Raw genomic sequence first — 14516 nt, 5'->3', positions numbered from 1 at the left:
GTCTCAAATGACACCCTCTTGCTATTTGTCTGAGCAGGTCCCATAGGGCTCTGGTCTAAAGTAGTGCACTATATAGGGAATAGGGTCCCATAGGGCTCTGTTCTAAAGTAGTGCACTATATAGGGAATAGGGTCCCATAGGGCTCTGGTCTAAAGTAGTGCACTATATAGGGAATAGGGCTCTGGTCTAAAGTAGTGCACTATATAGGGAATAGGGCTCTGGTCTAAAGTAGTGCACTATATAGGGAATAGGGTGCCACTTGGGACAAATAGGGTTTATAAAGGCAGTGGGTTGTTTTGTTTTCACTAAGACTACGGCAACCTGCTTGTTTGAGAAAAGACTTTCTACTAATTACAAAAGGCATTTATTGGAAACTGGTTAGTAAACCGGGATAGTAAACTGGAATAGTAAACCGGGATAGTAAACCGGGAACAGGTAGTAAACCGGGAACAGATAGTAAACCGAGAACAGATAGTAAACCAGGAACAGATAGTAAACCGGGAACAGACAGTAAACCGGGATAGTAAACCAGGATAGTAAACCGGGAACAGATAGTAAACCAGGAACAGATAGTAAACCTAGAACAGATAGTAAACCAGGAACAGATAGTAAACCGGGATAGTAAACCGGGAACAGATAGTAAACCGGGAACAGATAGTAAACCGGGAACAGATAGTAAACCGGGAACAGATAGTAAACCGGGATAGTAAACCGGGAACAGATAGTAAACCGGGAACAGATAGTAAACCGGGATAGTAAACCGGGAACAGATAGTAAACCGGGAACAGATAGTAAACCGAGAACAGATAGTAAACCGGGATAGTAAACCGGGAACAGATAGTAAACCGGGAACAGATAGTAAACCAGGAACAGATAGTAAACCGGGAACAGATAGTAAACCAGGAACAGATAGTAAACCTGGAACAGATAGTAAACCAGGAACAGATAGTAAACCGAACAGATAGTAAACCGGGATAGTAAACCGAACAGATAGTAAACCGGGTTAGTAAACCGGGAACAGATAGTAAACCGAGAACAGATAGTAAACCGGGATAGTAAACCGGGAACAGATAGTAAACCGGGAACAGATAGTAAACCGAACTGGATAGTAAACCAGGAACTGGATAGTAAACCGGGAACAGATAGTAAACCGGGAACAGATAGTAAACCGGGAACAGATAGTAAACCAGGAACTGGATAGTAAACCGGGAACAGATAGTAAACCAGGAACAGATAGTAAACCAGGATAGTAAACCAGGATAGTAAACCAGGAACTGGATAGTAAACCAGGAACAGATAGTCGGATACCAGACATCTTGAGTCTGGACTGTTTTGCTAAACAGCAACCTTGGATATTAAAGAGCAGTGAAGGTCAAAGCCCTGCAGTCAGCCAGGACAAACCACAACAAAGCCTTTCATTAATGGCTCTCCACAGCCTGGTCGTAGCCTGGCCCTGTCCTATTGCACTTGCTGTTTGCTAGTTCGCTAGTGGAAGGAAAATACCATCTCATAAAACCCAGACAGACAGAGCACCAATATTACACTGTTATTCTCTGATAAGCAAGAAGTAGAGGATAACAGGGTATACACTGAACACAAATATAACCACAACATGTAAAGTGTTGGTCCCGTGTTTCATGAGCTGAAATAAAAGATCCCAGAAATGTTCTATACAAACAAAAAACTCATTTCCCTCAAATGTTGTGCACACATTTGTTTACATCCCTGTTAGTGAGCATTTCTCCTTTGCAAAGATAATCCCATCTACCTGACAGGTGTGGCAAATCAATAAACTGATTAAACATGATCAATACACAGGTGCACCTTGTGCTGGATACAATAAAAGGCTACTGTGCAGTTTTGTCACAACACAATGCCACAGATGTGTCATGTTTTGAGGGAGCGTGCAACTGGCATGCTGACTGCAGGAATGTCCACCAGAGCTGTTGCCAGTTCATGTATACACTATAAGCTGCTTCCAACGTTGTTTTTTTATAGAATTTGGCAGTACGTCCAACCAGCTTCACAACCGCAGACCACGTGTATGGCGTCATGTATGGCGTCATGTGGGCGAGTGGCTTACTGATGTCAACGTTGTGAACAGAGTGCCCCGTGGTGGTGGGGTTATGATATGCGCAGGCATAAACTACAGACAACGAACACGAATCTATGGCAATTTGAATGCACAAATATACACAGAGATCCCGAGGCCCATTGTCGTGCCAATCATCCACCGCCATCACCTCATGTTTCATGATAACACAAGGCCCCATGTCACAAGGATCTGTACACAATTCCTGGAAGCTGAAAAGTTCCCAGTTCTTCCATGGCCTGTATACTCACCAGACATGTCACCCGTTGAGCATGTTTGGGATGCTCTGGATCGACGTATATGACAGTGTGTTCCAGTTCCCGCCAATATCCAGCAACAGGAGTGGAACAACATTCCACAGGCCACAATCAACAGCCTGATCAACTCTATGTGAAGATGTGTCGCGCTGCATGAGGCACATTTTTTATTTTACCTTTATTTAACCAGGCAAGTCAGTTAAGAACACATTCTTATTTTCAATGACGGCCTAGGAAACAGTGGGTTAACGGTGGGCAGCTGGGGGTTTGGGGCAGCTCGGGGGTTTGAACTCGCAACCTTCCGGTTACTAGTCCAACGCTCTAACCACTAGGCTACGCTGCCGTCCCACCAGATACTGACTGGTAGGTAATAGGGTGCCATTTGGGACACATTGGGTTTATACAGCAGTGCTTTATTGTTTTCATTAAGACGATAGCAACTTGGCTTGGGTTGAGAAACAACTTCTTAATAATAGTGAAATTAGGGACTAATTTATTTATTTCAACTGACTGGTTTCGTTATGTGAGCTTTCAGTCAGTAAAGACGTTGAAATTGTTCCATGTTGCGTTTATATTTTGGTTCAGTATACATATGAGATTTAGCATTAAAGCTAGCTTGCTGTTGCGAGCTAATTTGTCCATTTTAGTTAGCTTGCTGTTGCTAGCTAATTTGTCCTATTTAGTTAGCTTGCTGTTGCTAGCTAATTTGTCCTATTTAGTTAGCTTGCTGTTGCTAGCTAATTTGTCCATTTTAGTTAGCTTGCTGTTGCTAGCTAATTTGTCCTATTTAGTTAGCTTGCTGTTGCTAGCTAATTTGTCCTATTTAGTTAGCTTGCTGTTGCTAGCTAATTTGTCCTATTTAGTTAGCTTGCTGTTGCTAGCTAATTTGTCCTGGGAGATAAACATCGGGTTGTTATTTTACCTGAAATGCACAAGGTCCTCTACTCCGACAATTAATCCACACATAAAACGGTCAACCAAGTTTGTTTCTACTAATCTCTCCTCCTTCAGGCTATTTCTTCGTTGTACTTTATATGGCAGTAGGAAACCAACTTTAAGGTGCATTACCACTAGAGGTCGACCGATTAATTAGGGCCGATATCAAGATTTCATAACAATCGGTATTTTTGTACAACGATTGTGGCCGATTACATTGCACTCCAGGAGGAGACTCCAAGGAAAGTTGCTAGCTAACATTAAACTTATGTTGTAAAAAAACAATCAATCTTAACATAATCACTAGCTAACTACACATGGTTGATGATATTACTAGTTTATCTAGCTTATCCTGTGTTGCATATAATCGATCCGGTGCCTGTTCATTTCTCATCGAATCACAGCCTACTTCGCCAAACGGGTGATTTAACAAGCGCATTCGCGAAAAAAGCACCAATGTGTACCTAACCATAAACATCAACGCCTGTCTTATTAAAATCAATACACAGGAATATATTTTTAAACCTGCATATTTAGTTATTATTGACTGATAACATGAATTTCTTTTAAATATGGAAATTGTGTCACTTTTCTTGCGTTCCGTGCAAGCAGTCAGGGTATATGCAGCAGTTTGGGCCGCCTGGCTCATTGGGAACTGTGTGAAGACCATTTCTTCCTAACAAAGACCGTAATTAATTTACCAGAATTTTACATAATTATGACATAACATTGAAGGTTGTGCAATGTAACAGCAATATTTAGACTTCGGGATGCCACCCGTTAGATAAAATACAGAACGGTTCCGTATTTCACTGAAATAAACGTTTTGTTTTCGAAATGATAGTTTCCGGATTCGATCATATTAATGACCTAAGGCTCATATTTCTGTGTGTCATTATGTTATAATTAAGTCTATGATTTGATATTAGATAGAGCAGTCTGCCTGAGCGATGGTAGGCAGCAGGCTCGTAAGCATTCATTCAAACATCACTTTCGTGCGTTTTGCCAGCAGCTCTTCCCTGTGCTTCAAGCATTGCGCTGTTTATGACTTCAAGCCTATCATCTCCCGAGATGAGGCTGGTGTAACCGACGTGAATTGGCTGGCTAGTTAGCGGGGTGCGCGCTAATAGCGTTTCAATCAGTGACGTAACTCACTCTGAGACCTTGAAGTAGTTGTTCCCCTTGCTCTGCAAGGGCCGCGGCTTTTGTGGAGCGATGGGTAATGATGCTTCGATGGTGGCTGTTGTCGACATGTTCCTGGTTCGAGCCCAGGTAGGGGCGAGGAGAGGGACGGAAGCTACACTGTTACACTGGCAATACTAAAGCGCCTATAAGAACATCCAATAGTCAAAGGTATATGAAATACAAATGGTATAGAGAGAAATAGTCCTATAAATACTATATTAACTACAACCTAAAACTTCTTAACTGGGAATACTGAAGACTCATGTTAAAAGAAACCACCAGGTTTCATATGTTCTCATATTCTGAGCAAGGAACTGAAACGTTAGCTTTCTTACATGGCACATATTGCACTTTTACTTTCTTCTCCAACACTTTGTTTTTGCATTATTTAAACCAAATTGAACAGGTTTCCTTACTTTTTTGAGGCTAAATTTATTTTATTGATGTATTATATTAAGTTAATACTGAATGAACACTTTTATTTTGTTGTAATTTTCATGATTACAAATAAATGTATTTAAAAAATCTAAATCTATATTTATTTATTTATTTTTAATCGGCTGATTAATCGGTATGGGCGGTGAAAAAATCATAATCGGTCGACCTCTAATTACCACCACCAACTGGACTGGAGTGTGAACCTCAGTTCATCTTTCAATCACCCACGTGGGTATAAGCTCCTAAAAACCAATGAGGAGATGGGAGAGGCGGGACTTGCAGCACGTCAAGCGTCACAAAGAGAACCAAGTTCTATTTCAGCGCCTGGCTGAGCAGACGCTGGTTGATGCGGTGTGGTCAGCATGTAAGCCTGGTGATTGGGAGATACATGCTGACTTTACTGTGAACGTCACTGTGAACGTCACTTTGAACGTCACTTTTCCAAGAAAGATGAGAAATCTAAAAAAGGGAGTAGCCATTAGAAAAATAAAACATTGATTTCTGGTAAAACCTCACTATTCCTGCCCTTATGAGTCTGTTGCTTCTGATTCAACTCTAAAGTGGACGATAACACGGAGGTGTGTGTGTGTGTGTGTGTGTGTGTGTGTGTGTGTGTGTGTGTGTGTGTGTGTGTGTGTGTGTGTATGGGGAGAGGACAGAAGAGAGGAAAAGAGACTCATGAATCTGTGAGGGAAGCTAACGACCAAAATATGCTCTCCCACACTGAACCACTGACTGGAGACGATAATGAAGTTAATGATAGATCATGTCTTACAGAAAAGTGGAGAGGCGTCTCACATGAATTTATATTCTATGACGTCTGACAGTCGACCAACGAGAGGGCTAAGCAGACTAATAACATGACACAGGAAAGGTATTTTAAGAGGAATTAGTTGCTCTGATTCTGACAAAGACAGCTCCAAGGACACTATAGAGACAGCTGGACACACAAACCCATACTCAGAGACACACACGATAGGCCAAGATGTGGTAGGATGGAACATTCATCTCTTTCACTGTTCCTTAACCATAACCCCCATTGGCACTGCTCTAAAGTAGAGACTGTACCTAGACCATCCTCCTATTGGCTACACTAAACCTAGACCATCCTCCTATTGGCTACACTTTACCTAGACCCTCCTCCTATTGGCTACACTAAACCTAGACCATCCTCCTATTGGCTACACTATACCTAGACCATCCTCCTATTGGCTACACTAAACCTAGACTATAACTAGACCCTCCTCCTATTGGCTACACTATACCTAGACCATCCTCCTATTGGCTACACTATACCAAGACCATCCTCCTATTGGCTACACTATACCTAGACCATCCTCCTATTGGCTACACTAAACCTAGACCCTCCTCCTATTGGCTACACTAAACCTAGACCCTCCTCCTATTGGCTACACTATACCTAGACCCTCTTCCTATTGGCTACACTATACCTAGACCCTCTTCCTATTGGCTACACTATACCTAGACCCTCTTCCCATTGGCTACACTATACCTAGACCCTCTTCCCATTGGCTACACTATACCTAGACCCTCATCCTATTGGCTACACTATACCTAGACCCTCCTCCTATTGGCTACACTATACCTAGACTAAACCTAGACCCTCCTCCTAATGGCTACACTATACCTAGACTAAACCTAGACCCTCCTCCTATTGGCTACACTATACCTAGACCCTCCTCCTATTGGCTACACTATACCTAGACCCTCCTCTTATTGGCTACACTATACCTAGACCCTCCTCATATTGGCTACACTATACCTAGACTAAACCAATACCCTCCTCCAATTGGCTACACTAAACCTAGAACCTCCTCCTATTGGCTACACTAAACCTTGACCCATCACCTATTGGCTACACTATACCTAGACCCTCCTCCTATTGGCTACACTATACCTAGACCCTCCTCCAATTGGCTACACTATCCCGAGACTAAACCTAGACCCTCCTCCTAATGGCTACACTATACCTAGACTAAACCTAGACCCTCCTCCTATTGGCTACACTACACCTAGTCTAAACCTAGACCCTCCTCCTATTGGCTACACTATAACTAGACCCTCTTCCTATTGGCTACACTATACCTAGACCCTCCTCCTATTGGCTACACTATACCTAGACCCTCTTCCTATTGGCTACACTATACCTAGACCCTCCTCCTATTGGTTACACTAAACCTAGACCCTCCTCCAATTGGTTACACTAAACCTAGACCCTCCTCCTATTGGTTACACTAAACCTAGACCCTCCTCCTATTGGCTACACTAGATCTAGACCCTCTTCCTATTGGCTACACTACACCTAGACTAAACCTCGACCCTCCTCCAATTGGCTACACTATACCTAGACCCTCCTCCTATTGGCTACACTATACGCAGACTAAACCTAGACCCTCATCCTATTGGCTACACTAAACCTAGAGCCTCCTCCTATTGGCTACACTATACCTAGACTAAACCTAGACCCTCCTCCTATTGGCTACACTATATCTAGACTAAACCTAGACCCTCCTTCTATTGGCTACACTATACCTAGACCCTCCTCCTATTGGCTACACTAAACCTAGACCCTCCTCCTATTGGCTACACTATACCTAGACCCTCCTCCTATTGGCTACACTATACCTAGACCCTCCTCCTATTGGCTACACTATACCTAGACCCTCCTCTTATTGGCTACACTATACCTAGACCCTCCTCCGATTGGCTACACTATACCTAGACCGTCCAACGTATAGGTCCAGAGTCAGACCCAACCATAGGCCTGTACACCAACCAGGACAGAAAACACCCTTACCAGAGGAGAGTGCTGAGCGATTCATCAGATTTCAAAAACAACTCATTGACCAACATCTGTTACTTGAGTTCCAATTAGTTATTGTTTTCTTTCTGATAGCTCACTGCTCAGTTCCTCTAGAGATACATCAGATCCAGACTGAACTGTGTGACGTGGTAGGGAGTTGTAGTTCCTCTAGAGATAAATCAGATCCAGACTGAACTGTGTGACGTGGTAGGGAGTTGTAGTTCCTCTAGAGATACATCAGATCCAGACTGAACTGTGTGACGTGGTAGGGAGTTGTAGTTCCTCTAGAGATAAATCAGATCCAGACTGAACTGTGTGACGTGGTAGGGAGTTGTAGTTCCTCTAGAGATAAATCAGATCCAGACTGAACTGTGTGACGTGGTAGGGAGTTGTAGTTCCTCTAGAGATACATCAGATCCAGACTGAACTGTGTGACGTGGTAGGGAGTTGTAGTTCCTCTAGAGATACATCAGATCCAGACTGAACTGTGTGACGTGGTAGGGAGTTGTAGTTCCTCTAGAGATACATCAGATCCAGACTGAACTGTGTGACGTGGTAGGGAGTTGTAGTTCCTCTAGAGATAAATCAGATCCAGACTGAACTGTGTGACGTGGTAGGGAGTTGTAGTTCCTCTAGAGATACATCAGATCCAGACTGAACTGTGTGACGTGGTAGGGAGTTGTAGTTCCTCTAGAGATAAATCAGATCCAGACTGAACTGTGTGACGTGGTAGGGAGTTGTAGTTCCTCTAGAGATAAATCAGATCCAGACTGAACTGTGTGACGTGGTAGGGAGTTGTAGTTCCTCTAGAGATACATCAGATCCAGACTGAACTGTGTGACGTGGTAGGGAGTTGTAGTTCCTCTAGATGTAAATCAGATCCAGACTGAACTGATTGATGTAGTAGGGAGTTGTAGTTTCCAACAGACCAATATTCAACATAGTTTACTGCAGAAAATGTGGTAATTAACTACAATGACCATAATTAACTGTACCGACTTCTGGTCGGTGTGTTTCTATAGACCAGCTATGGTAGCATTGTGTGGGGAACACACAGAGAGTAGGGGAAACTGAGGGAAACACACAGAGAGTAGGGGAAACTGAGGAGGGAAACACACAGAGAGTAGGGGAAACTGAGGGAAACACACAGAGAGTAGGGGAAACTGAGGAGGGAAACACACAGAGAGTAGGGGAAACTGAGGAGGGAAACACACAGAGAGTAAGGGAAACTGAGGAGGGAAACACACAGAGAGTAGGGGAAACTGAGGAGGGAAACACACAGAGAGTAGGGGAAACTGAGGAGGGAAACACACAGAGAGTAGGGGAAACTGAGAGGGAAACACACAGAGAGTATGGGAAACTGAGGAGGGAAACACACAGAGAGTAGGGGAAACTGAGGAGGGAAACACACAGAGAGTAGATATCTAATATCCATGATGACACAATCAGGGGAGGGGACTCTGATTCTCTTCTCATTGGTCAAGATGAGATGACGCTTAATACAATGCAACCTTTAATAAAGTATAAAGGTTTATGAAGGATTAATCTACAAGGCTTTTTCCCTTAGAGAAGGGCTTCAGTGGTCATGTGACCTGCTGGGTAAACTTCATTACAGAGGGACGAGGAATCATTTCTGGCGATCTCAAGCGGCTGAGCGAAAGATTACAGTAAATAAAAACATTGTTGTCGAGTCAAAAGTTGAAGAAAGGAACTAAACTAAAACAGCCAGGTGGCTGGAAACTACTTTTATGTCTTTCATATCAACAACCATCTCCAGGCACAAAGACAACAACATCATGCTCATTTTACCTGCAACAGAATAAATCAAACACAGAGATTATTTACATTTAGTTTAACATGTCTGTTATCTGTCTGAAACAATACCGTCTCCGCCACGTGGAAATGGAAAGGTCAGCAACGTTAAAATAAACATCCAACATGATGAATAGTGGAATACCATAACGGAACTGTCTGTGAGACCGGGGCCATTTAGATCCCACTATCTGGGCCCGTGTTCTCCTCAGTTCCTCTGTGATCACTGAGATCTAATGACGCACGCGGTCCGGGCGGCGTCACGGGTCCTCCGTAGAGGAGGCTATCCCTATTCCTCCACCGTTACGCTACGTTTTTCACCGGAAAAGACGGAATAACCCGCGCGCCGCAACGACAGTCCCAAAATGGCACCCTATTCCCTATACAGTGCACTACTTTTAACCATGGTCTATAGGGAATAGGATGGACTACTTTTAACCATGGTCTATAGGGAATAGGGTACACTACCTTTAACCAAGGTCTATAGGGAATAGGGTACACTACCTTTAACCAGAGCCTCTAGGGAATAGGGTACACTACCTTTAACCAGGGTCTATAGGGAATAGGGTGCACTACCTTTAACCAGAGCCGATAGGGAATAGGGTGCACTACCTTTAACCAGGGTCTATAGGGAATAGGGTACACTACTTTAAACCAGGGTCTATAGGGAATAGGGTGCACTACTTTAGACCAGGGTCTAAAGGGAATAGGGTGCACTACCTTTAACCAGAGCCTACAGGGAATAGGGTGCACTACTTTAGACCAGGGTCTAAAGGGAATAGGGTGCACTACCTTTAACCAGAGTCTATAGGGAATAGGGTGCACTACTTTTAACCAGGGTCTATAGGGAATAGGGTGCACTACCTTTAACCAGGGTCTATAGGGAATAGGGTACACTACCTTTAACCAGGGTCTATAGGGAATAGTGTACACTACCTTTAACCAGAGCCTATAGGGAATAGGGTGCACTACCTTTAACCAGAGCCTATAGGGAATAGGTTGCACTACTTTAAACCAGGGTCTATAGGGAATAGGGTGCACTACCTTTAACCAGAGCCTATAGGGAATAGGGTGCACTACTTTAGACCAGGGTCTAAAGGGAATAGGGTGCACTACCTTTAACCAGAGCCTATAGGGAATAGGGTGCACTACCTTTAACCAGAGTCTATAGGGAATAGGGTGCACTACTTTTGACCAGAGCCCATAGGGAATAGGGTGCACTACTTTTGACCAGAGCCCATAGGGAATAGGGTGTCAATTTGGAAGCAGTCCCAGTTTGTATCAGAAGGATCAGCCTCAGTTTGTATCAGAAGGATCAGCCTCAGTTTGTATCAGAAGGATCAGCCTCAGTTTGTATCAGAAGGATCAGCCTCAGTTTGTATCAGAAGGATCAGCCTCAGTTTGTATCAGAAGGATCAGCCTCAGTTTGTATCAGAAGGATCAGCCTCAGTTTGTATCAGAAGGATCAGCCTCAGTTTGTATCAGAAGGATCAGCCTCAGTTTGTATCAGAAGGATCAGATATGAGCAGGAAATGTCATGGGACTGGAGAGAGCACCTGTAGGACCATTACACAGGATGTTATTCCAGCTGACATAATGTTACGGTCATAACCAAATCACGGAGGGGTGGAGGGATGGAGGGGTGGAGAGATAGAGGGGTAGAGGGATGGAAGGATGGAGGGATGGAAGGAGGGGTAGAGGGGTGGAGAGATTGAGGGGTGGAGGGATGGAGAGATAGAGGGGTAGAGCGATGGAAGGATGGAGGGATGGAAGGAGGGGTAGAGGGGTGGAGGGATTGAGGGGTGGAGGGATGGAGAGATAGAGGGGTAGAGGGATGGAAGGATGGAGGGATGGAAGGAGGGGTAGAGGGGTGGAGGGATTGAGGGGTGGAGGGATGGAGAGATAGAGGGGTAGAGAGATGGAAGGAGGGGTGGAGGGATTGAGGGGTGGAGGGATGAAGGGGTGGAAGGAAGGATGGAGGGATGGAGAGATAGAGAGGTAGAGGGATGGAGAGATAGAGGGGTAGAGAGATAGAGTGATAGAGGGATGGAGAGATAGAGGGGTAGAGGGATAGAGAGATGGATTTGCTCCACTCTACTGCGTTCCACCAGGGAAAAGACATACAAATTCTGACCCAGATGGAATGCAGGAAGCAGGTGTGGTGGCTCCCAGAGGGGGAGAGGAACGCTGGAAACACCAGAGGGAACGCTGGTGGGTGGGGGTTGGGGGCGGGGGCGGGGGGTGCTGTGGAAGTTCCGGAATAACTCATCAGAATCAGTTGACAGAGGAGACACCGGGATAGGATGACACGACAGTACAACAATAAAACAATGTTTCTTTATGATGTCATCGCAGGCGGCTGTAATAGAGATATTAAATACCCAGCCTGCTACTACTGACAGCTGAAGAGGGAAAACCTTCTGAATTAACATGATCATTTCCCACGTGGATCACAACATTTTTCTTTATCCAACAAAGTCCTATTATATTTGATCAATAAATCATGTTTCTGCATCTGGTCTCGATACGCTTGGGAACCATGAATACTCTCTCTGAGTGTTAGGACTTGACCCGTTGATTAAGAGGGTGAAAATAGCAGATGAGAAATGATGCCCATTCGCAGCTACATTAAGCATATAGAAGATTCATTACGACCACTGTGAATTACCAGCTTCACTTAATTAGTACCCCCCCCAACCCCCCACCAGGGTCCTTTCTGTATTAATCAATACTGTTCTCTATGGTGTTGATGAACATGATGGATCAGGGTATGACTGGTCTCTCAATGATACCGTGTTCCATCAACAAGCTCTTACCCTCTGCCGACCTTACCCTCCACCCTCCGCCGACGCGGCTCTTACCCTCCACCCTCCGTCGACACGGCTCTTACCCTCCACCCTCCGACGACACGGCTCTTACCCTCCTCCGCCCTCCGTCGACACGGCTCTTACCCTCCACCCTCCGTCGACACGGCTCTTACCCTCCACCCTCCGTCGACACGGCTCTTACCCTCCACCCTCCACCGACGCGGCTCTTACCCTCCACCCTCCGTCAACACGGCTCTTACCCTCCACCCTCCGCCGACGCGGCTCTTACCCTCCACCCTCCGACGACACGGCTCTTACCCTCCTCCGCCCTCCGTCGACACGGCTCTTACCCCCCGCCCTCCGTCGACACGGCTCTTACCCCCCCGCCCTCCGTCGACACGGCTCTTACCCATCACGTTAGAATATGACTGTAGGATTTACAGAACATCACCCCCTGTCTGACATCACCCCCTCCCTGTCTGACATCACCCCCCTCTCCCCTGTCTGACATCACCCCCCCCCCACCTCCCCCTGTCTGCATCAGTGACCTGTGATGCATCTGACCGTCACGTTAGTGTGTCGTCCATTAAAGGGAACTAAGTGATTCAGTGGGGGTCACTCTCGCTCTCTGTTTCTCTAACCGTCCCCCTCTCCTTCTCCTTCTCCTTCTCCATTCAATCCAATTTATTGGCATGGGAAACACGTGTTAACATTGCCAAAGCAAGTGAAGTAGATAATATACAAAAGTGAAATAAATAATACAAATTAACAGTAAACAACTCCAAAATAATAAAGACATTTTAAATGTCAAACGTCATATTAAAGGTTAAAGGTCAAATAACAAAGGTTAAAAAAATACTATAAAAATGTGCAAATAGTTAAAGTACAAAAGGGAAGATTAATAAACATAAATATGGGTTGTATTTACAATGGTGTTTGTTCTTCACTGGTTGCCCTTTTCTCGTGGCAACAGGTCACACATCTTGCTGCTGTGATGGAACACTGTGGTATTTCACCCAATAGATATGGGAGTTTATCAAAATTGGGTTTGTCTCCTCTCCCTGTATCCCCTCTCCTCCTCTCCCTGTATCCCCTCTCCTCCTCTCCCTGTATCCCCTCTCCTCCTCTCCCTGTATCCCCTCTCCTCCTCTCCCTGTATCCCCTCTCCCTCCTCTCCCTGTATCCTCTCTCCTCCTCTCCCTGTATCCCCTCTCCTCCTCTCCCTGTATCCCCTCTCCTCCTCTCCCTGTATCCCCTCTCCTCCTCTCCCTGTATCCCCTCTCCTCCTCTCCCTGTATCCCCTCTCCCTGTATCCCCTCTCCTCCTCTCCCTGTATCCCCTCTCCTCCTCTCCCTGTATCCTCTCTCCTCCTCTCCCTGTATCCCCTCTCCTCCTCTCCCTGTATCCCCTCTCCTCCTCTCCCTGTATCCCCTCTCCCCCTCTCCCTGTATCCCCTCTCCTCCTCTCCGTGTATCCCCTCTCCTCCTCTCCCTGTATCCCCTCTCCTCCTCTCCCTGTATCCCCTCTCCTCCTCTCCCTGTATCCCCTCTCCCCCTCTCCTTGTATCCCCTCTCCTCCTCTCCCTGTATCCCCTCTCCTCCTCTCACTGTATCCCCTATCCCACTCTCCCTGTATCCCCTCTCCTCCTCTCCCTGTATCCCCTCTCCTCCTCTCCCTGTATCCCCTCTCCCCCTCTCCCTGTATCCCCTCTCCTCCTCTCCCTGTATCCCCTCTCCTCCTCTCCCTGTATCCCCTCTCCCTGTATCCCCTCTCCTCCTCTCCCTGTATCCCCTCTCCTCCTCTCCCTGTATCCCCTCTCCTCCTCCTCTCCCTGTATCCCCTCTCCCTGTATCCCCTCTCCTCCTCTCCCTGTATCCCCTCTCCTCCTCTCCCTGTATCCCCTCTCCTCCTCTCCCTGTATCCTCTCTCCTCCTCTCCCTGTATCCCCTCTCCTCCTCTCCCTGTATCCCCTCTCCTCCTCTCCCTGTATCCCCTCTCCTCCTCTCCCTGTATCCCCTCTCCTCCTCTCCCTGTATCCCCTCTCCCTGTATCCCCTCTCCTCCTCTCCCTGTATCCCCTCTCCTCCTCTCCCTGTATCCTCTCTCCTCCTCTCCCTGTATCCCCTCTCCTCCTCTCCCTGTATCCCCTCTCCTCCTCTCCCTGTA

The 14516-nt window shown here is 45.9% G+C and overlaps 1 protein-coding gene and 1 long non-coding RNA gene across 4 annotated transcripts in view; both read right to left on the bottom strand.

Moving 5' to 3' along the window:
- The window catches only part of LOC121839584, a 1483-nt gene extending 1459 nt beyond the window's left edge, over positions 1-24 (bottom strand). For both annotated transcript variants that reach the window (XR_006079017.1, XR_006079018.1), the window contains exon 1: positions 1-24. This exon is cut by the window's left edge and continues 448 nt beyond it. This is a non-coding gene — a long non-coding RNA (uncharacterized LOC121839584).
- stau2 (staufen double-stranded RNA binding protein 2) overlaps positions 1-14516 on the bottom strand; it is a 307502-nt gene that overhangs the window by 277511 nt on the left and 15475 nt on the right. The gene's annotated exons all lie outside the window — the stretch shown is intronic.

The sequence above is a fragment of the Oncorhynchus tshawytscha genome, linkage group LG16 (genome assembly GCF_018296145.1).
Source record: "Oncorhynchus tshawytscha isolate Ot180627B linkage group LG16, Otsh_v2.0, whole genome shotgun sequence".
Taxonomy (NCBI): domain Eukaryota; kingdom Metazoa; phylum Chordata; class Actinopteri; order Salmoniformes; family Salmonidae; genus Oncorhynchus; species Oncorhynchus tshawytscha.
The sequence above is the reverse complement of the archived record's forward strand: the minus strand, read 5'-3'. Positions and strand labels throughout refer to the sequence as shown.